Here is a 20780-nt window from a genome sequence, read left to right on the forward strand (position 1 = left end):
CTTCATGCGGAGAATCTCATCGAGCAGAAATTTACGTGCACTTTTTCTTTGCTTTTTTACCTCGCTCTCGGTTGAAGTCGCCTCCGTCTTCCATATGTTCCTCCATCCTCGCGTTTGTCCTCTGGCTTCTTTATTACTACGCTAGTTGTCCTTAGAGTCTCCTTACCCTAGGTTTGCACGCTACTCCCAAAAGAAAAAAGAACACCGGGTAATCGTAGACGTAACACGGAGTGAACGAATATTTTATTTATTTATTCAATACTGCGGACTGTCGGCTGACAGTCGTTGCAGGAATGCGGTACTATGTGGTCCACACATGTCGTCAACGATGTCCGTCTTGTTGAGCGGTTCCCTTGTGTGCTCAGGAAGACTTGTTATGCCAAACTAAAACGTACAAAAACTGTTTCTTAAGTTTTCTTTTCTTCTTTCAAGTTTTACACTGGCGCACCTTTCCCAGTGGTATGTTTGTCGAAACTATGGAAGTGTTCCCTTTTTACTATCTTCAACGAAACGCGTTCAAATGTTATGTCTTCCCTGTATTGAATAGTATAAAGATGTCTCTCTTCACAGCCAACTCTTCACAATGTCCTTGTTTTGCGGCTCCACATAATATGGGAGAGCGACGCTGCTGTGATGATACAGAGAACATCAAAGACCGTCTTCGCGACATTTTGAGATGAATGGAAGTAAGCACCTACGATTATTTGTTGTCAGCAGTATAAAACCCTGTCTAGAATGTAAAAGCTGTTCTTCCTTTCATGTCCACAAAGCGTTTCCTTTTTTTTACGGTTTATAGATTCTGCGTATCTACGCAACCGGGGTTTGAATGTGCTAAAGTCGCAATGCCGTCTCTGTCTGGCATGTGCTGAAAAAGCGGTTTAATGACCGGCTTGCTCGCGGATTTCATACAAAATGAAATAGACTAGTCGTGTGTCTCACTTTGAGCTGCGGGTGCTCGACGGTACACCACAGTGGTCATACAACGTGAGTTAGTGTTTTAAATATATTTGCTAGTATATTTGTACCTTTGGGACCAACATACGAGAAAAATTGTGACACACGACTAGGGGGTGTGGAATCTGCCAGATTCCTGTAGACATATCGGGGGTCCGTGATACGCCACCTTGGGTTAGCGTAGTAATAATATTGCGCAGACTGGTGTAACTCTAATAAGACTAAATGAAGTCATTAAAGAAGAAGAAACACTCGCTTGAGCCCCAAGATCTTAGAGACGGGGAACTTAAGGGGCAAAATTACAGGTCCCTGCATGTGGGACCTCTATGCCAGTTGCGGTGCCGCACATCGAAGAATATTTCCTCTGTGTGACATGGCAAAAAAAGCTTCGACGCGCCGAAAATGATTTGACCAAGAAGGTAATTTCAGCTATCGTGCAAGAGGTCTCTGCTTTGTTGGTGGGCGTATCCTTGCCGAGCGATTTGCCTGCCGGCGTGGCAGTATGTATCTCGAGGGTATCGCGTGTCCTGGGACGACTTCACAGGGAACTGCTGACATATATCTTGTAGCGTCTGAGGAAGTCACAGGGAAAACAGTGAGGCGGCACTGCCGGTGCCTGGATTCAATTTCTGCCACCCTCCAGTGTCCACGTTGAACAGGGCCTCATGGGGCGGAAGTGACGCACAGACCCGCCGACTGCGGCGTCTCTCGATGCCATAGTCATACTCAATTGAGATTATAATATTTTTATTGCATTACATCGAGTGATCTCTCTCGAGTGTACAGCTCGCATTGGAGTTAACTTGAGCGCCCTTCCGGCCTGCGGAGCGTGGTGGTGCTTAGTAGCAGTGTTGTACCCGTTACCCACATATGGTATCGAGATACCGATACTCGTTGCTTGAGTAAAACGTATCGAAATATCGTTATCTATACTTCTTTTTTAAAGTAACGGAGTACCGCTACCGTTACTAAAAAAAGTAACGCGATACTTGGCGCGATACTTTTGTGTGAAATACGAAGATGACGCAACACAGAAATCTCGCTTACGTGAATAGTTTTGCAGTAAACAGCACATTTCATATGTAGTTCGGATACATTATGATTGACTTTTATCAATAGCTCGTTCTCAAAGTCGTCTTCTGCCATCCTTGCAGACTGTGGTCTTCCCGGCAGCTGACAAAGGCCAGTGTGACAATTACCTTAGTGTCAGGCCCACACATACCGTAGAGACCAATGACCCAGGAGTCCTATTCGAAGTTGACAATACCACTTTATATGTGAGCGTGACTCAGTGCACCACGACAGCTTAGCAGTGGAATCCAGAGCGCACTGTGAAAAGCTTGACCTCTGTTCGTTTACTTCAACTCTTTTTTTTGTGTGTGTGTAACACAGCGTTGTTATCTGGTCTAGTTCCTAAGAAAAACGGTGAACATGTGTTTGGTATATTTCCCGTTACGGAGCACGTAGACGTGCCCACAGGCCTCTTGTCGAGGACTAGGCTGACCATTGACAATGAAGAGTGACAGGTATGGTCAGTGAAGAAAGGGTGGGGCACTAAAAAGTATCGGTATCGGTAACAATATAGAGATCGCGTTACCATAAATTTGTAACGGAAATACTTTTCCGATACCGATTTAAAAAAAATTATTGCGATACGCACTCCGATACTGAAAAAGTATCGATTACTGTAACGGTGTTACTTGTGAGGGCGATACGTACAACACTGCTTAGTAGATATAAAGGCGAAGCTCTCATTTTGAAAGCATTGTTTCCTGCCAGGTGTTGCCAGGGTGGCTCTCTTCCCACTTCGCAGGCTGGAGCGGTGTCCCAATTAAGTTTGACGCGAGTCGCACCTACAAGCAGAGTCTTTCCTGCGACACATGTACTTTCACGTAGCAACATCCGACGTGCTGTCAACGCGAAAGGTCAACAGGGCCAATGCTAAAATGCTGCCGTGTGCAACATGCCGCAGGAACAGACACGGCGCAACTTGACAAGCTGTAGTAGAGGTGAAAATCATGATTGATGCACCGGAAAAACACCGTGCCTCATGTCATACACCGGTGATTGAGGCCCTGCGAGGATAATCAATGTTTGTGCCCCAAATTATCGCGGGCAATGGGGTATGGCCTTTGGTGACAGAAAGTCCAAACTATCACCGTCACACCGTGAAGTTTTGTTTGTTTGCTTTTTGTTTGCTTGTGTGGCGAACACCGACATATTGTCTGTTTTCGCTCATTAGCCGCCTTGATATCAATACGACATAAGCGTATCGTATCCAGTTTGTGGAATCGAGTCAACCCATGCAAAGGGGATTCAACTGAAGATTTTACAAAGATGCGCGCGCCACCAAGCGCGCGCGCAAAGCAGCATGGGAACATTGAGTGACACTGCTGGTTGGTTGGTGGTTGGTAAATAACAAAGGGAGGTTGAATTCGCGCAAGCGAATTCTGCTCCCCCCCCCTAAAAAAAAGGGACACTGTTCCGTCGTCTGCTTGGGTTATGGTTTACCCCGGATGACGCTGACGCTGCGCACACTGGGAATGCTGTTGTTATTCTTATACCTAAGGCGCTATGCGTTCCCGTGAGCCCTTGCGTGCAACAGGTGGCGCTTGCTTTCGTAAAAAGGTGTATTCGCTCTGGTCTCCCTTCAAATCTGCGTAAGCGGTGGAGGGAGGCAAATGGGAGCCGGGCCCTCATATACCGGAGTCGGGCCCTTTGCTCACGCGGTCCGCCCCCGGGTGGGCCGTGTCTTGGAATGCGCGGCCCATAAAACGGTCGCCGGGGCAGTACCGCATGCGTAGGGTTCTTCGTTTTCAGGTTTTATGATTTTTTCAAATTCGGGAGGGAAAAATCGGGTGCTACTTACACACGAGAATTCGGGGAGAAACCGGGCGCTACGATCTCTGTTTGATATGTCATCGGGGAATTTTCGGGTGAAATGAAAGGCTTATGAAACAACTGCTGTCACAGTGGGACGAGAAACAAGAACATTTCTATCTCCGCTCGGAACTGTCGCAGTGAACGACCAGGGTATTCAAACACTTGCTCGAGCTCCAAAAAAGCTCGTCTTTGACTCCTGCGACAAGTTGAAGTTGTCACTAACGACAAGTTGAAGGACCACAAGGATTTCGGGTAGATATCGGGTTTTACTCGAATTCTTGAAAACTTGTTCGGGGAGGGGGGGGGGGACTATCGTGAAAAATCGGGTTTAACCCGAAAACGAAGAACCCTACGCATGCGGTGCTGTTCCGGGAAGATCTTGTTGAATCCGCTAAACAGAGGTGGGTCGAGATGGTGGATGAGCATTCAGAATGTGCATGTAAACTGACGATGCGCTTCGAGGGAAGAAGAGAGGATTATGGCAAGGGGCGTTCGACTAGCTGCGTCGTCTTCTACTCCTATAATGGGTATGATAAAATGGCGCTGTTAGGGAGTTCTCAGCCACGTTCCATTTTGGATGCGTAGGTTAGTCCACATTGACAGAAGCAGCAGGGCTTGTGGCCGTACAGCAGAGTCCATTTAGAAGTACGCTTGAAAACGGGGCGTAGACGCTACGTTTTCGACGTTTTAATGTTCGGCGCGAAGGTAGCGGGACACCGGAAACAGTAGCTGCGCAGTGTTTGCGGGAGAGCGCCTCTATAGCTTTCCGATATGACGCGGTGTGGCGCGATCTTCTTTCTGGACTTAATGCACATTCATGTAAACGGTGGCGTATAGTCTTCTCTCCCCTTTCACCCCGATTCGATACGATTGTACCGTATTCGTGTACACCGAGCTATTTTTGTCCTCTGTGCCTCTAGTTCCCTTGGCGTCCATTCGCTGTCCTTTTGCCGCAATTTCGGCGGATTTATTATGCGGCATAAAATAATTTTCTACAATACCTTAAATTCGGAGTTACCAATATATATTACATTTCTACGTGTGTTCCTCGTGATAAGATAGGTTTTGTTTGCTTCACACAGACGTTCTGACAGCGCTTTTCTGACTGCCTCTCTGAGCCTTTCGAAAGGAACAACATGAGAACCGCCATTGTCATCCTGCTGATCACCATTGTAGTTCTGGTTGGTACGTAGTTACGTTCTTCATATTACATTGATTTTTCAGTTCTTCTTACATCCAAAATATTTCAAAAGCTGTGTGGCTGAGAGTGTGGCTGACCTTTGCAGGGTCAGCCACACTCTAAGTCTGACCGCTGCCTTTTTATGTCCATGTGACGTCACGCCACCACCTGTGCCGCGAGTGCCGCTACCACGTAATGCCCAGATTATGCTGCCTGCACCGTGAAATTGCGTAACAGTCAGAACAAAAATGAAACAAAGAAAGTATAATATCATTGAAAAATTAAAGGGCTTGTAGCAAGTGTGTAACAGCACTTGAAAAGTAGGTCCGCCAAAGGTCTACAGCCAAGGATGGACTTATGGCGCTACGGTATCGGAACGCGTTTGACACCATGACTGAAGATGTGGCCATCTTTTCTTCGTCCGGGTGGTAGTGCTAATTCCGAGGGATCTCCTTGCTTCTTGCATGTTGTTGGGAGGGGTGGGGGGGGCGTGTGTCCCGGATCTGTTCACGGGAAACTGGACCGACATTTGTCTCAGCGCTTTCCTTACAGTGCCCATAGAGCGTCGATCATCAATGATCGACAGTTAGCGAGCTTTGCTACTCCGGTGTATACAGGGTGTCTGCGATAACGTGTCCAGGAAATTGTATTTAAAGCGAGTGATAAAAGAGAACCGAGCGCTACTTTTCAGCTACTTGACCAAGAAACTAGGTGCTACTAGTGAAGCAGCACCTGTTTCTTACTCAAGTAGCAGAAAAGTGCCGCACTTGCTTTTCTTTTATCGCTCGCTTTAAATATAATTTCTGGACACGTTAGAGCAAACACCCTGCATAAACCACGGAGGAATCCTAAAGCTCTTCTAAAACCTATATTATTCATATAGATGGGTAGAAATTCAGTAAACCGGTAGAGAAGCACGAAGGGAGCTGCTTCAGAACAGGAGCCGTCGATATTTCGAACAGAGACTGTTCTTCTTCTGGGCACCGTCCTCGTCATTGGACTGGTATTTAAAGGGTTAGGTGTGACGTGTTAAAGGTTCACACAAATTGTGGGTCAACAGCCCGGAGGGAAGAAAGGGTGCATACGGGCTTCTACGGCCGGAGTGAATGGCCGCTTTGTTAGAGTGTGGAGGGGGTTATGAGAATGAAGTGATCTCGGCCCCAGACCGGTTACAGAAATGTTCACGGTTCACGAACGCGGGAACGAACATTCCGAACAAGCATTCCGGAAGATAAGGAGAGAACAAAGGAAGATAAGGGGGGATGCCTGTTGTCCCGTTTTGTCCCCGCGTTCGTGAACCTCCCATTTCTGTAAGCGGTCTGGATCCAGGATCACTTCGTTCGCATAATCTTCAGCTAAGACGCTCATTGATACAGCGTCCAGTTTGACCAATGCAAGAAAAACCACATTCTTTCACTTTCGTCGAGGGCGCCCAATTAGGTACAGTTGCAACCCATTCTGATGTGACACAGAAAACTGCAAAAAAACTATATTTGTCGAGCTACCCAAAAATTGTCAATTTTTGCGGCGGTAAGGAAAGAGTTAAAGCGTTCGAAGAAAACACCCACAGAGCACAGCAAGTGCCCGCCCAAACGTTGGTACGAGGTATTCTAAGACGTGTTCTCTCAATGTGTGTTGTAAAATGTGTTCTACAATTCGGAACTGAATAGTGAAGGAAGAACCTAAACCACAAGTACGTAAATTTCGAGCGCAGAAACAGCAAGAATGCCACCTGTTTTGGAGCGACGGTGCTTATTGGAGGATACGCTAATTTGCGCATGCTTCCGGTTTCGTGTCTTTCGCACCGCGAAATTTGGCAATTGATACCCCAAGGTGCGTTCGGTTATGGGCGGGTGTGTAATATCTAGGGGCGGATCCAGGACTTCTTTTTTCTGAGGTGCGGGTCCAGCCATGGACAGCACGCTAGATACGCGATCGAGGGCAAATGAAACACTATATGTGAAGACGGAAAAATGAGGAAGGGATCAGGACATCCGGACCCCCTCTGGAATGTGTCCTGTTGATATCGGCGAAGGATTGGAAAAATGACGGTTTCCAATTTTGCTACCTCGCATTCCCAAGAAAATATCTACTTATTAAATTAATTAATGAAATTTTGCTAATTAGTCGTCAGACTGTTACATGTTCTTTCTCGCAGTGCGCCCGCCTAGAAACTCGCAATAAAAAAAAAGCATTCACTGCTTCTCTCAGAGCTCTATCAATAATGATTGTTGGACAACTGACTGACACGTTCCTACCTTCCATTACGCAATATGCTTCCTCCCCACTGCATTGTCGGTTTCGGGTATCGATATAACGCTACCTCGCTCCCTGCGGCATCTCCAACGGTTTAGAAATTATAGTCACTTTAAAGCAACACAGCGGCGTGACGCAAGCATCGGAAAGCAAAACAAGCCGTAGTTCCACGTCGAAAGGTCATGAAAAGAAACTGTTCTGAGCCTAAAACCCCTGCAATACATGCGCTCTTCAATGATCGTTGAAACCAATCGTCACTGAACACGCGCGTAGCGCCATCTAGGGTGTAGCGTGTCAACATGTCAGGGAGCATTGGATGCAATGCTTTTTGGGGAGTTGACACGTTGCACTCCTTGTGGCACCACGCGCGTGTACAATGACCATTGAATTCAATGATCACTGAAAACTCCCCGTATGGCAGGGGTATAACACACAAACAGGCGAACATAACAGAAACCTCAAGGTCAAGAACAGCCTAAGAACAGAAGCAGTTAAAGCAAGGCTGTCATTTGAAAAGCCAAACAGACAGAGCCAGGCACAGGCGGGCAACGGACCACGCTCCTCTCGACTGCCGGTCAAGTGCACTAGCCACTGCGCTACGCTAGCAGCTGCTCTTATTTTGTGCAGGTGTGGTGTATGAGACAAAACTGGAAGACGATATGTGAAGAGATTGAGTGCGTGGTTCCGTTAATCGATCCAGACATCTCAGGAAGTTGTCGGGGAGTGGATTCCAGTGTACCGTAGTACCTCACTCGAGTGTGTACCACAGTGTACCACACTCGACCGGCAATCCAGAGGTTCGTGGGTCCGGAGGGACACCTTTTTCGTTGTTGATGTTCTCATTGGAGTGCAAGAGTAAAACTCTTCGAGCGTACGCTCTTCATCAGATCCTGATGAAGAAGCGTCCGCTCGAAATGTCAAGCATCCTGAGTATACTCTTCCCACTTTCCCCCCTTTTGGGTATACTAGTACCGGCTTTCACTAGCTAGGACTAGGACTAGGACTAGGACTAGGCCGCTTCACTAGGACTAGGCCGCTGCCTCGTCCAGCTCACTGGCTTTTTCGACAATGCCATATTTCAATAGACAACTTCAGAAAATCCCAGAGAGCTTTGCGACGCTTTGAAGTATGGGGACTCGCTTCTCATTAACGAGGAGGAGGTTTCCAAGTTCTTTCGATTTCTCCTCTCTCAGCTCGTTGTCCACGAGGTGTCAAGATCAGCGAAAACAAAACGTGAAGTACCATTCTCTCTTCCCCCATGAGAGCAATTTCGCAGGAGGCAACGCATGCGCAAGGAGCACTGGGATTTCCTGAAGTCATCTATGGTACGATGCAAAGTTTTCGCCCCGTCAAGCCCTGAGTAACACTATGGTATAATTTCGATAAGATAGCATAAATGTAGGTGAGCACGTGGAGGAACTCCGTACCGTAAAAAAAAAGAGCCTGAGTTCGGGCAAACAAGAAGTTGAAGTGTACTAGAAAAGAAATGGAAGAAGAATGGTAGCCGCTTGCTCAAAGCCAGCGATATTATTTACTTCACGCAAAGCAGGCAACATGTACACCACAGACGCAGGAAAGGGAATGAGTAGGAAAGGACAGCGGGTCGTCCATCCATCCGGCTTTTAGTGGTATTTAAAGTCACTGAGTTTACTTATATATACAGCAGTCTCTATGGAGACTATTAGCATATATCAGCATATATATACTGCAGTCTCAATGGAGACTATTAATGTAAGTAAAGTAAGAAAATAGTTGAGGAAAGTAACGCAATCCTTTTTCGCCTCGACCCCCGAGGAACAATTGCGCTCGCAGCATGGGTTGTCAAGCAACGGCCGCCACAACTGCTCCAAGGTGGCGGCGGTACAGGTCAGATTGTGGCCGTACTCTCCTCAGCACAGTGACGACTTTTGTCGCATTCTGCGGTTCGTGAAGTTTCGTGCTAAATATATTGTATTTGACCTGCTTTTTTCCCTTCTGTACCCCGTGGCCCTTTCCCTCTCACGTTTCTTAGCCTTTATGGTGTGCATATGCTCTGTTTTGCATTAATTGCTGGTTTTGTATGGCATCCCAGATAACAGAAAATGATCCGAGGAATGTCTCTGGGACGTCCCTCTGCCGATGTGGAGGACGTCCGAGCGATGTGCGAGTTTGGTTGAATACAAGTCCAAATGCGTCTATACGAAACTCCGATGGATGTAGTTTTTCATGTTATGGGGACGTCAATTGGGATCCCTACTCGACTTATAGGAGTCCTTATTGGGATGTTATGCATTCACTGGAAGCGGGCTTCCCTGCACAGCGTGTCAGCTCTGCAGAGGTGCTAGCCTTATTGATATTACTGTGTTCAACATGGTAGAGGTTTCCAAACAGGATCAATACATGTGCTGATCGATGCTGTTTGAGACGATCCTTGTTGCAGAGATTACTGCCATCAAGAAAATGCTCACTTGCTCCGACATAATGAAGGCTCATCCTTTATTAGTTCCCCAAACTAGTTTACATGTATAATAACAGTGATCAATCCAATAGCTAAGCCAGTGGCGCATCCAGACCATTGGTTAAGAGGGAGAGCGGCTTCTTTGTCGAAGCGCGTAGTGGGGAGGGGAGAAATGGAAACCCAATGTATAAATGAAGGGTGTTTTTTTTTGGGGGGGGGGGGGTGTACGATAGCCCAACCGCCCATCTCCGTCACCAGATCCGTCACTGGACTTACCAGAGTATAAAACCAGAACTGCATCAAGTGCGTAGCTTGCTATCGGCCTACTTCATCACAGATCACTCCAACATACAATGAATATTCCATCACTAAATGCCTATCAGGAACGAATATGAAAAAAATATCCGATGCATACAAAAGTCATCACTGCCCTCCTTCCGATTCACTGTGTGTTGCACTCCCCCCTGGTAACTTGCGCTCCGACAAAGAAACCGCCCCCCCCCCTCAAACCGAGTGTCTGGGTCCGCCCCTGTCCTCATCACGAAAACAAACACCACGACCACAAACATAAGCATCACCTTAAAGATTAATGTCAACCGTAGAGGGGCTTCGAATTCCACTCGGAAATGCGATGGAAACTCATCAAATGGCGTCAGGGATCCGTTGTCGCGCAGAGGCTCAGTCCACCTGCTCTCTCCCCCTTTCTCTCAACAACTTGGGAGACTGGGAGGAGATCGCGCTGCTTCGCACGCCGACCAACATTTCTGGGACTTCCTTTGCAAAAAAACAAGTGGAGCCGCGCTGTACGAGGGACACTTCCCATGAACACAGCTTCTGAAACCTGGGACGTTGGGATCTTTATCGGACATCCGAATAACCTTTCGTGTTGTCTGGATGATTCTGTGCACCCACTGGGCCTGAATGATTTATGTGGCGAATTAGTTTGTTCTGAGTTTGCACACACGACACTGCTTCAGAATTCCACTAATGTGTCTTCCTTGCGCTCTCTTACAGCGGCTCAACACGATCAAGACGAGGACATTAAAGCGCTCCAGGAAGAACGTGGTTGGTTTGGTAGCCTTTGGAAAATAATAATCAAAGCGGCGAAGGTTATCGGCGGGCTAATTGCCGGCGCTACGTCAGGCAAAGGCGGAGAACAGGAAAAGTAAACGTAATGAAGCGGAGAGCAACGAAAGATAAATAAATGAAGCTCGAGATGTGGGATTTGTTTGTACTGTCAATGTATTGCTGGGTTTCGCAGAAAGCAACAACACATTTCGTTGGGCGGCTTTCACACGATCATATTTGTCGGTCGCCGGCTTCAAAAGTCGAACCATAAGTGCATTCGACCTCCGTGGATTCCAATGGGTGCGTTAAGTAGGTTCTTCGGAGCACGTGAGTGCCTGCTCCTTGCAGGGAGTGGGGCACCCTGTGGTACACTCAGGCCGGTGTATATCGCAGAGTGCGCCTTTCGGAGTGCGCTCGAACATAAGTCTCGCGCTCGGAATCTTTTTCGCAGTGCGGGGAGCGCTGTGCGAGGATTGTGAAACATGACATCAGGAGTGACGAACTCCCTTCGCTGGGACGCTTGGTCGCCGGTTTTGCGGGCTTCTCAGGAAGTACAGCGTCACGTGACGCTGAGTGGAGCGTGGAATCCCGTCCACACTCGTTTCACCGCTAAATTGACAGTCGCGTCCGGAAACGGGTCTATCGAATTGACAGCATAATGTCCGGAATCGCTCGTTGGTCTACTTGGGCAATTTTCATGACTGTAAATTGCTCACATATTAAATAAACGAAGTTTAATGATCACCCTTGTGCACGTCTGATGCCCAACTTGGATCTTCTGGCTAGGATGTTAGCACTTGATACATTAACCACTCCCACAGGGAAATGGGAATACAGGGCCCTGCACCTGCTAGTTGTGGACAAACATGCGTTTAATGTGAAACACAGCACAAAAGGAAGAAATAGACGTGATATATCATGGATATGTCTAGTTCGATGCTTCTGCCAGGTACTATTTATATTTGATATGCACGCTACCAATAAATATATATACACACATACATGCTCCTGGATGCAATTTGGGAATGAAATGGGATTCAGCCCGAGTCGGACCTAAAAACACACTCGCGGAGGAAGTCACCATGCATCTAGCAAGTTCCATAACATAATTTTCACAGGTGGTTTTGACAGTGATAACCAGTGCCCCCTCAAAGAAATTGAAAAACGACGTTACTTTGCCTGTCGTCTGTTGGAGCCAGCAGTTGCAGCCGATAGCACAGGTGGGGGAAAGAAGAGAATGCTTCGTAATGCATTGCAACAATGTGCAAGTGCAGCGCGTCCCTACCGGGTTCATTGCACTGCGGCAGAATACACGTCGGGCTCCTTTGATTGCTGTGCAGAACACGCGGAGGCAGTAGTTGTTTTTGAAGTGGGCGTCTGCGAAGCATTGAATCGAGAAGCTGCTCGTGACTGACGAACAGCGTGATCGTATCTCCGTATCTCTAATTTACAGTGCCGTTGCAAATGATCCGTAGAATAGGTATCATTGTCCTCTATTGCTGCTGGATCACTGCTGTTCTCGAGGAAATCTCTGTATAGCGACGGCAGATAACTGTCGCTCTCGTAGGACATGATGACATCCCAATGCCTTGCAGAGCTTGCAGACGACGGCGGATCAAAAGCGTCCCGGTCGAGATTCTGGGGGCCGCGCCCTCATTGGTTCTTAGATAAATACGTTTTCACGCTTTTTTGAGAGAGGGATAAACGGAATACACGGTCTGCTCTTGTGGTGTATTCCATTGAATAATAGCCGAACAACGCCACTATTTCGTGTGAGGTTTTCGATGGCGTTTTCAGAAGTCCATAAGGAATAAAATGACATTATAGTTTCGAAATCGCCCGAAACGGATATGACTGTCACTTTAAGTTGCTGAGTGTGGTACTCTGTGAGCTCGAGCAAATGCGCTGGTGCATGGACTTAAACCAGCTCCCGTGGCATTGTGGTTAGGATGATCGCTTTCCACGCCGAGACTCGGAAGTGACCCGGTTCGAATCCTATCCCTGGCTGTGCTGTCTGAGGTTTCCCTGTGTTTTCCGAATACTTTCCAGACGAATGCCGGCACAGTTACCCCGGAAGTCGGCCCATGACGTATACTAACCCCCCTGTCCCCCACTCGTTCTTGCTGTCCTCTCTCCACCTGTCCACGTGTGTACGCCACTCATAGCCACAGTTGCTTCGCGGCGCTAAGACGAAATTTAAATAAAAAAAAATGGACTTAACGGAACCTATGTGTTCGTTTTGGCTCCGGTAAAGGGATAGTCGCATCCCCGTTCTTGCCCATTTCGAATATATAGTGTCATTTTATTCCTCCTGGACCGAGGCATCGATAAATCTCACGCGAAAGAGTCGCATAGTTTGACTATTATTATACGGAATACACGACAAGAGCAGCCACCGGATGTTGAGAGTATGTTGGAATTCCCTCCCTGGAAAAACGAGAAAAACGTAACTGCCTGAGAAAGAATGAGGGCGCGCGACCTTCAGAAAAGGAATGGCGCGGCAGTGCGGGCGTCTCACAGAGTTGCAGTACACTCTAAGAAAAAAAAAAGGTTGAATTTCCTACCCAAAGTTGCAGCAGCGCGGTACTTCTACCATTTCGTGCCAATCCACACGCGACTTCTCCCCCGCGGGTGTAAGCGGCGGCGTCCCTTTCCCTTGCTCTTCTCTCTCACGTTTCTTCTAACAGAAAATGGCAGAATTTTCTACCCAAGCTAGTAGAACGAGTTTCTACTCTGTAGTTTGTTTTTACTCTGCAGTTATACCCAAAAGGTAAAACTGGTTGCAGTAGAAATGTGGTTGCAATGCAGCTCTACCGAAATGGGTAGAAAATCATACCTTTTTTGTAGAGTGTAGGTCTGGGCGGCGCCTTTCCTCCTTTGAGCGCCTCCCTCTCACCCCTTCGATTACAGAGTGACGTCACGCCGCCGGGTCCTCTGGAGCTGCGGTAGCAGCGCTCATCTATAAAATTCGTTTATTTAATATCTAATCACCTTTCGAAAAAAAAAGAAAGAAAAGCCAATTATATTGTCGGCCGGCGCCGAACATTGTAGTATTGGTTCATTAGATGGGTTTCCGGATGCGACCGACCCTTTGACTACAGGAGCGAGAAACACGTTCGTGTGGAACTGGCCTAAAGGGAAAGTTTTCCTTCTAACGGCGATTGAAATAAATGCCTGACAGAAGCAGTTGACCACAGACAACTTTCCCCCGAAATCCAAGCATTTCCGGAGTTACGAGTTTATCCGGTCTTGAGAGCCGAGCAGTGGCAACTCCATCTCGATAGAGAAAGCCTGCTTACTCGTCGACGTGACGTAACAACTAAGGGTCAGCCGATCAGGATCGTGTTTTCAACGGTGATAGCCAATCACGAACGTGCTTTCAGACGTCGTAGCCATGGATAAGAACCACCGTGATCTGCGCGGGTAGTGATTGAATGTCCCCGCGTAGTAAATGGGAAATCTTTAAAATAAAGTGCAAAACGGTCCCATATCTTTCTCAAGAGTGATTATCTGGAAGGCGTGTTTCGCTTTTTGTCTACTGGTTCCAGTTTAGCTGCTATCATTTGCGAGTTCTTGAATTAGCAGAGCGGCGGGATGCAGTAGCAGACGAATTCTGACTGTAAATGTCCACGTAGCCAATGAGGGAGAGGAGGTCATAGGCAGGCCTTCTGTACCTGGATGGCGTTGGCAGTAGACTTGCACTCATGGGGCGTGCCCGGAAATAAACTGCATCAAAACCCTCTTGCAAAATAAACTACTCACAATAAATATTTCCAGGTCACCCTATTTCGAAATAAACTGTCTAGAATTCAAATTAGGGAGCGGGAAAAATTGCAACGGCGAACTTTGACTAACCTGACAGAAAAATGCAAACACCAAACTTGGACTAACCTGATAATAAATTAGCCATCACACTGTTCAGGCGTGTTAGCCCTGCACCCTTGCAACACGTGGTGATGGTGAAAGGACTCGCCGTTGTCGGACTCACATGGGTGGGCAACGTCACGACTGACGCCCTAGGGGAATGTGCGTCCTGGGCCGACTTCTAGGGGAACTGTGCCGACATATGTCTGAAAGCGTCTGAGGAAAACCCAGGAAAAACCCCAGACAGCACAGCCGGCACCGGGATTCGAACCCGGGTACCTTCCAGTCTCGGCGTGACAGCACTTCAGAACTTCACCACATAGCACGCTGAAGGCCAATCATTGCGTAGAATGCCATCATCAGTTCTGATTTTGTAGAAGGCGCGGGGCGTGCGGCTTTGTGGGACAACGAACATAACTGTATAAGTGTCATAAAGAGGCGTACATCCCCATTTTTAACCGATCAGGACGTAGAGCGAGGTCATTCGGGATGGCGGGTTGTTGTATGTTAGAGCGTACAATGCTGTGAATGTCTGCGTTAACCCAACTTCTTATGGTCTGCGTTAAACAGCTAGTTGAAGTGCTTCATTCTGGATACGGGAAATCATAAAAATTACCGACGCTTTTCTGTCACCATGAAAGGCCTTACCCAAGTCAATCAAGAGGGGCTTTATAGGCAGGGTTGTTAAAGTTACTTTTCAAAAGTAACTAAGTTACAGTTACAGATACTCAGCTTCAAAGGTAATTAAGTTACAGTTAGAGTTACTGACAGGAAAAAATACTGAGATACAGTTACAAATACGTTGGAAAAGTATCCGAGTATGGGTGGAGTTACTTTTTGCAATTCTGTACGCGGACCATCTATTTCGCCTTTGGCTCGTAATAGGTGTCACCCTAGAGCCACAGAGACATCCCTTCTTGGGTTATCGTACGTAATTGCAGGCAAAGCATTGAAAGGAACGCCTAAACTGGGAATAACCGAGACAGGGACAGGTGAGACGCTTAGAAACTTCGTCTTCGGCTCACAGCGGAGACATTTCAGCTCAAGATTCCCGTTCTTCTTCTTTCCGATGAATTTCAAGTGCTCTCGATATTATGGGTACGGTACCTCTAACAGAACGCAGGCAACTTTGCTCGGGCTGCTCGTAGTTACAGCTTGAAAGACGGCGTCCGCGCCCGAGGTGGAGTCGACGCCTTGAAACTCTTCCATTCTCTACACTACCGCCAAGGCCGCCAAGAGGGTGACGAATAACAAGGCGAATCACGTGCGAGTACGAGGGCGTGAGCATGTGTAGCAAGGGCGTGGAGGAGTGGAGCTCGCGCCTGGTGTCGGCTAGGGAGTCTCGAAGGGTTGCTGCAGCTTCTCACGCGCATGGAGGATCCCTAGTGTTACCGCGCCCTTCACGCCACCTCCTGCTCGGCGACGGTGTTTCGTCGTTTTTACTAAAAAAATACTGAAAAAGATAAATACAAGTTAATGAAAAAAGTTATTAAGTTACAGTTCGAAGTGCGTGTTTGAAAATGTATCCAATATTTTCTCAAGATACACAAAAAGTATCTAAGTGCACGTACTCAGATACTTTTACTAAGTTACTTAACAACCTTGTTTATAGGTTACTCACAGGATCTGCGTTCGTAAACTCGCAACTATCCCGGATCGGCTCTATTGATGATGCCAGTTGCGGTCACTATCATCAAGGCGAAACCATCGAACACGTCGTGAAAGAATACCGAGCATACACCACTATACCTTGCACTCGCCAGGACTGGTCCTATCCTCTATACATGTCATATATGTCTCCTTATACCCCGAAGGTACTTCCGCAGAACGATCTACAAAAACTCGTAACCTCGTGCGTTTTCTCCAGGAAATGGACCCACCGCAAAGACCCTTCTAGTGTACCTTACATTCGCAGTGCAGTTCCGTCTCGTCGGTTTCGTTCATCCTGTACACACATCCCCTTCAACTCTCCACCTTCATTTTTTTTTCTATAGTCGTGTTTGGCCAACAACGGCAAGTCAGTGTAGCGGCACCGCTACCGTCATCAGCTCATCGTCACCTGCCCAGATCATCTCGTGCCGCGACCGTTCCGCTGGCCAAACAATAAAGAAGTCCAGAGGTAGCCTCTGGCTAGAACGGACCTAGCTTGCTGTCTCGTCATCAGTTTCAAAATCCCCTCCCCTGTTTAAAGAGTGTGCAAGCATAACGGCCGCCAAAATGTGGATTTCTTTCGCTAAAACGACTTCCACCCGAAAACCCGCAGAAGCTGAGAGGTTAATTATTGTTATTGGTTGTTTAAACACGGTATAGCAAGTCACGAAGCAATCGAACATTTCTTTTATTTCGTGACCGGGAATTTTCCAACCGGAAATATCGTGACCTTCCCCAACCACGGGCAGGGGAAAGAAGGAGAACCTCATCACGTGACTTTTCAGGGACGTACTCTCCAGGCTGGACACATGTGAGCGTCCACCCTACAGTGTATCATGTATGGGTAAGTATAGGGAGGTACAGGTAGGGGGAGAGTATCGGAGGCATAGTATAGAAACAGACGCCCCTCACTACTCACTACCTGATCTGCTTAGCTTCCACAAGTTTCGATGACGCGAGGAGCAGGTGACGTAATAATTAGCCCACAAATTGCAATCATGTCATCTTCCGGAAAGGGAACTCGTCTCCTAGAAACGACGCCGGCGTCCGGGGAGTGTCACGTGGTAGAGAAGTGTCATGACGCGGATCGAAAGAGGGGAAAATTGGAGAGATAGCTTCTCCATACAAGTGTTTTCTCAAAGGTCGGAGCGGTCGGAGGATACGTCACGTGGGGCTCCGCAACAAAGTGCAAAAAGTGAGCCCCCCGGAAGACGCGAAGGGCAATAACGTAGCCGGAAGAGAGAGGGTTGCTCCGTCAGAGCCTAACATGACGTCACAGTTCCAAAAATAAAGATTGCTTTCTCTTGCTTTCGCGTCACGTGGAGCCAAAATATGTTGGAGGAATGTAAAGTGAGACAAAAATATTTCTGTAACATAACTTTGGTAGGACAATGAAGGCATGAGACTTAGTCCGTACTGCTACTTTAACGTGCCCTGATGTTGAAGATTGCATTTTCTCCCCAAAGGACTTCTTTTAAGCCTTGTGTTTACCATGAATGCTTCATTGATCTGCAAACTGTCTTCCAGCGGTGTGCTGTGCCAAATGTCATGTGTATCGAACTGTAAAGTGATGTGTACACAGTCAACAGTAACTACATACTTCAGTGTTTCACAGGCCAGGGCCGCTCAGCGTGACGTCATCTTGCTCAGATGGGCCGCACAGAGGCGACTCGGCAGCAGTGGAGTATTCATAATTGCTGGGACATGCTTTTACGCTATCACGGTGTTATTTGTAGTGTGAAGGAATAACAGAGAGGTCTTGTCGTGACCATGACTTGTGCAAGAGCAGCATTCCAGGACGCCCCCTCTGAAACCCGTCTTGACCTGATAGCAGAGGACTACGCAAGGAAGCTAAGTTTACAGGGTGGTGCGTGAGTACGTAAGGACCCAAGCAGCACAATGTACTGAAAGTCGTGTGCACTAGGGATGGACGGCATGTGTCTTATCAATGCTCTTTAAGTTCACAAGGCTGTTCAAGGCCTTCCACCTACTCGTCCACCCCAATTGCACTCGACTTTCAGTACATTGTGCTGCCTGGGGAAGAACAGACTTGAGCAGGGAGAGGAGGACATATCTGAGGCGAACAATTCCCTTTTGGCACCCCGACCTGATAACAACACCGATAACACGCCCCGAAGCTTTCGCGTAAGATAAAGAATAAGACGTGATGTATCACTGTGGGAACGAGCATGAGACTTTCCAGATATCGGGAGATTGCCGGATGAAATTGGCAGGTTGGCGCCTGTGATAGCCTTCTGGACGACAAAGTGACTAAATGCGAGTTCTAAGGGTGCAGCAAGGACAACAGCTATGACAGCTATGGTCCGCAGACGATACGCAGACTACGTAATTTTATGATGACACCGTCAGTATGAAGTTGGTATCAAGAGTTATTACGACCTAAAATAGAGGAAACTGACAATTTGGCGCCAGTGAGTGCCACTTGGCGACGATTTGGAAAATGTCTGAAGTATATAGATTGGGCTGGTTGGTGTAAATCCACAAGCGACCAAGGAACAAACACGAAACAACAACAGGGCGACTTGTGTGTGATCTTATTGTATCCTGTCTGTTCTTTGGTCGCTTGAAAATGAACGATTTGACCAAACGCTACTTCGCAGGTTGCAGCAATGGAAACAGGTATGGGCCACAGACTCATAGCTATTAGGCATGGATATACAGACTACATAATTAAATGATGACATCTTCAATATCACGTTTATATCCAGAGTTATTACTAAGTAAAATCGAAGATATGGACAATCTGGCGTCTGCGAGTGCTGTGGCGATGCAAGTGGTGGCGTCTGCGAGTGGCAATGACTTGATCAACCGCGACTTCGTTGGACCGGAGATTTTGGTGCAGAACTAAGTATATTCACAATCGAAGGCGTGCATATTTCCGGGGTGAGGAAGTAGAGAATGAATTGTATATGCGAATGCCTAATAACTATACCGCTCAGCTGTTTACGCTAAGGTACTTTCCCAAGCCGATTTCCCCATATTGGCTGAAAATGGGCAATATGGGCTCCATGTTGCCCAGTTTGAGCAAATATGGGGAATATCCTGGCAATATGGGCCCCATATCGAGCGGGTTGTTTGAGCGAAATCACGCGTCCTACAGCTAATGCGCATGCGCGACAGCTCGAACGGACGTTTCATAGGGCTAAAATGTCGCTGGTTGCTGTAATGATAACCGAATTGCGGCAGGTCAAGTAAAAAACACAATGTCTGATAGGAAGGGATGGCTCTTCTGTAAAGTGACGTGCTTTCAAGCTGCTGCTAGCAGAGTGAGCTGCCCTGGCGTATGTCCTTCACCGTCACGTGAGTGTTTCGTCCCTTTGTACTCTCGGAGCGGGATGGAAACTTTTGGTTTGTAGACTATTGCGATCCCAATGAAGGCTTCTGAGGGATCTTTGGCATTGGCGGTTCTCACGGATTTAAGGGGCCTAGTGCTCCCTATCGCCTGTAGAGCTCGCCTGGCTGCGTCGTGGTTCCTGAGCAAATACTGGTATCACGAGACAGTTTGCCTTCCTCTTCGTCAGGTTTTCCTTGCAGCAACTCGTACGGCCTTTCGGTTCATCTAGGGCAACGGAGCTGAGTGGGTATCCCGTGCACGTATGTACCAGCCGAGAGAGGTTGGCGGTTTGCGGGTTCCGCGCGTAAAAATCAAGTGTCTTGCGCTCGGGATAAAGGCAATTTTAGACGGCCTTAGTGACCCTGGCCACCCCGCCCACGACCTCCTGCAATACTGCTTAGGTCCAGACGTACGTCTGTTTCGCCCGCTTGTGCAGAATAGACCGCGCTCTGAGTTTGTGGCCTCGCACTTGAGAGAGTACGTTTTGAACGTCCGTCGCCTACGCGCATCATTCCCGTCGGAGGATTTCTTTGTCTGGTCCGTCAAGCAGTTTTATGCCGCTCTTCTGGAGCTCCTTCCGACGGCGAGCTCGTCTGTGCCTCGCCCGATCGCGTGGCTTCATATTACGGCCGGCTTGTTGGATGCGCGCCGTGCAAGCTTGCAGTGGCGTCTTGCGCACGACGTTTTACCTCTCAGGGACAGGTTGTCCCGCTTTGGTTTGACCAGGCCTTTTTGCCCTTTCTGCCCTTCCTTTGAAACGTCGGAGCACGCTTTTCGCAACTGTCTACTCCCGGATTTTTTGTGGCACAAGGCTGAGGTGCTTTACGGCATTCCGTTCATTCGGTGGGGCACGGTCCAGTTACTGAGCTCGCTCCCAGTTCCGGTCTGCGATAGACGCCAGTTTGTACTCCTGGCGGTAGAAATAACCCAGAAAACACATAGTGATCCCGGGGACGTCCGAATTGTTGCCCAACGTCCGTCGTCCCACATTGCCAGTCCCTGGGAGGAACCGCGGACGTTTTCCTCGGATTTGCTTCTAAAAGCCGCCGGAGATCCGCCGTCGGAAGAGCGGGGGACACAAAAAGTAAAACCGAAATGATTTGACGGACCGTCGTCCCACAATGCCAGTCCCT

The 20780-nt window shown here is 47.9% G+C and overlaps 1 long non-coding RNA gene across 1 annotated transcript; it reads left to right on the plus strand.

Annotated features, from left to right (window-relative positions):
• The first annotated feature begins 874 nt into the window (after positions 1-874).
• On the plus strand, positions 875-10934 carry LOC135373460 (uncharacterized). Its single transcript, XR_010416469.1, has 3 exons — positions 875-984; positions 4920-5022; positions 10725-10934. It is a non-coding gene; the product is annotated as an uncharacterized LOC135373460 (long non-coding RNA).
• The last annotated feature ends 9846 nt before the right edge of the window (positions 10935-20780 follow it).

This window comes from Ornithodoros turicata, chromosome 1, assembly GCF_037126465.1.
Source record: "Ornithodoros turicata isolate Travis chromosome 1, ASM3712646v1, whole genome shotgun sequence".
Classification (NCBI taxonomy): Eukaryota; Metazoa; Arthropoda; class Arachnida; order Ixodida; family Argasidae; genus Ornithodoros; species Ornithodoros turicata.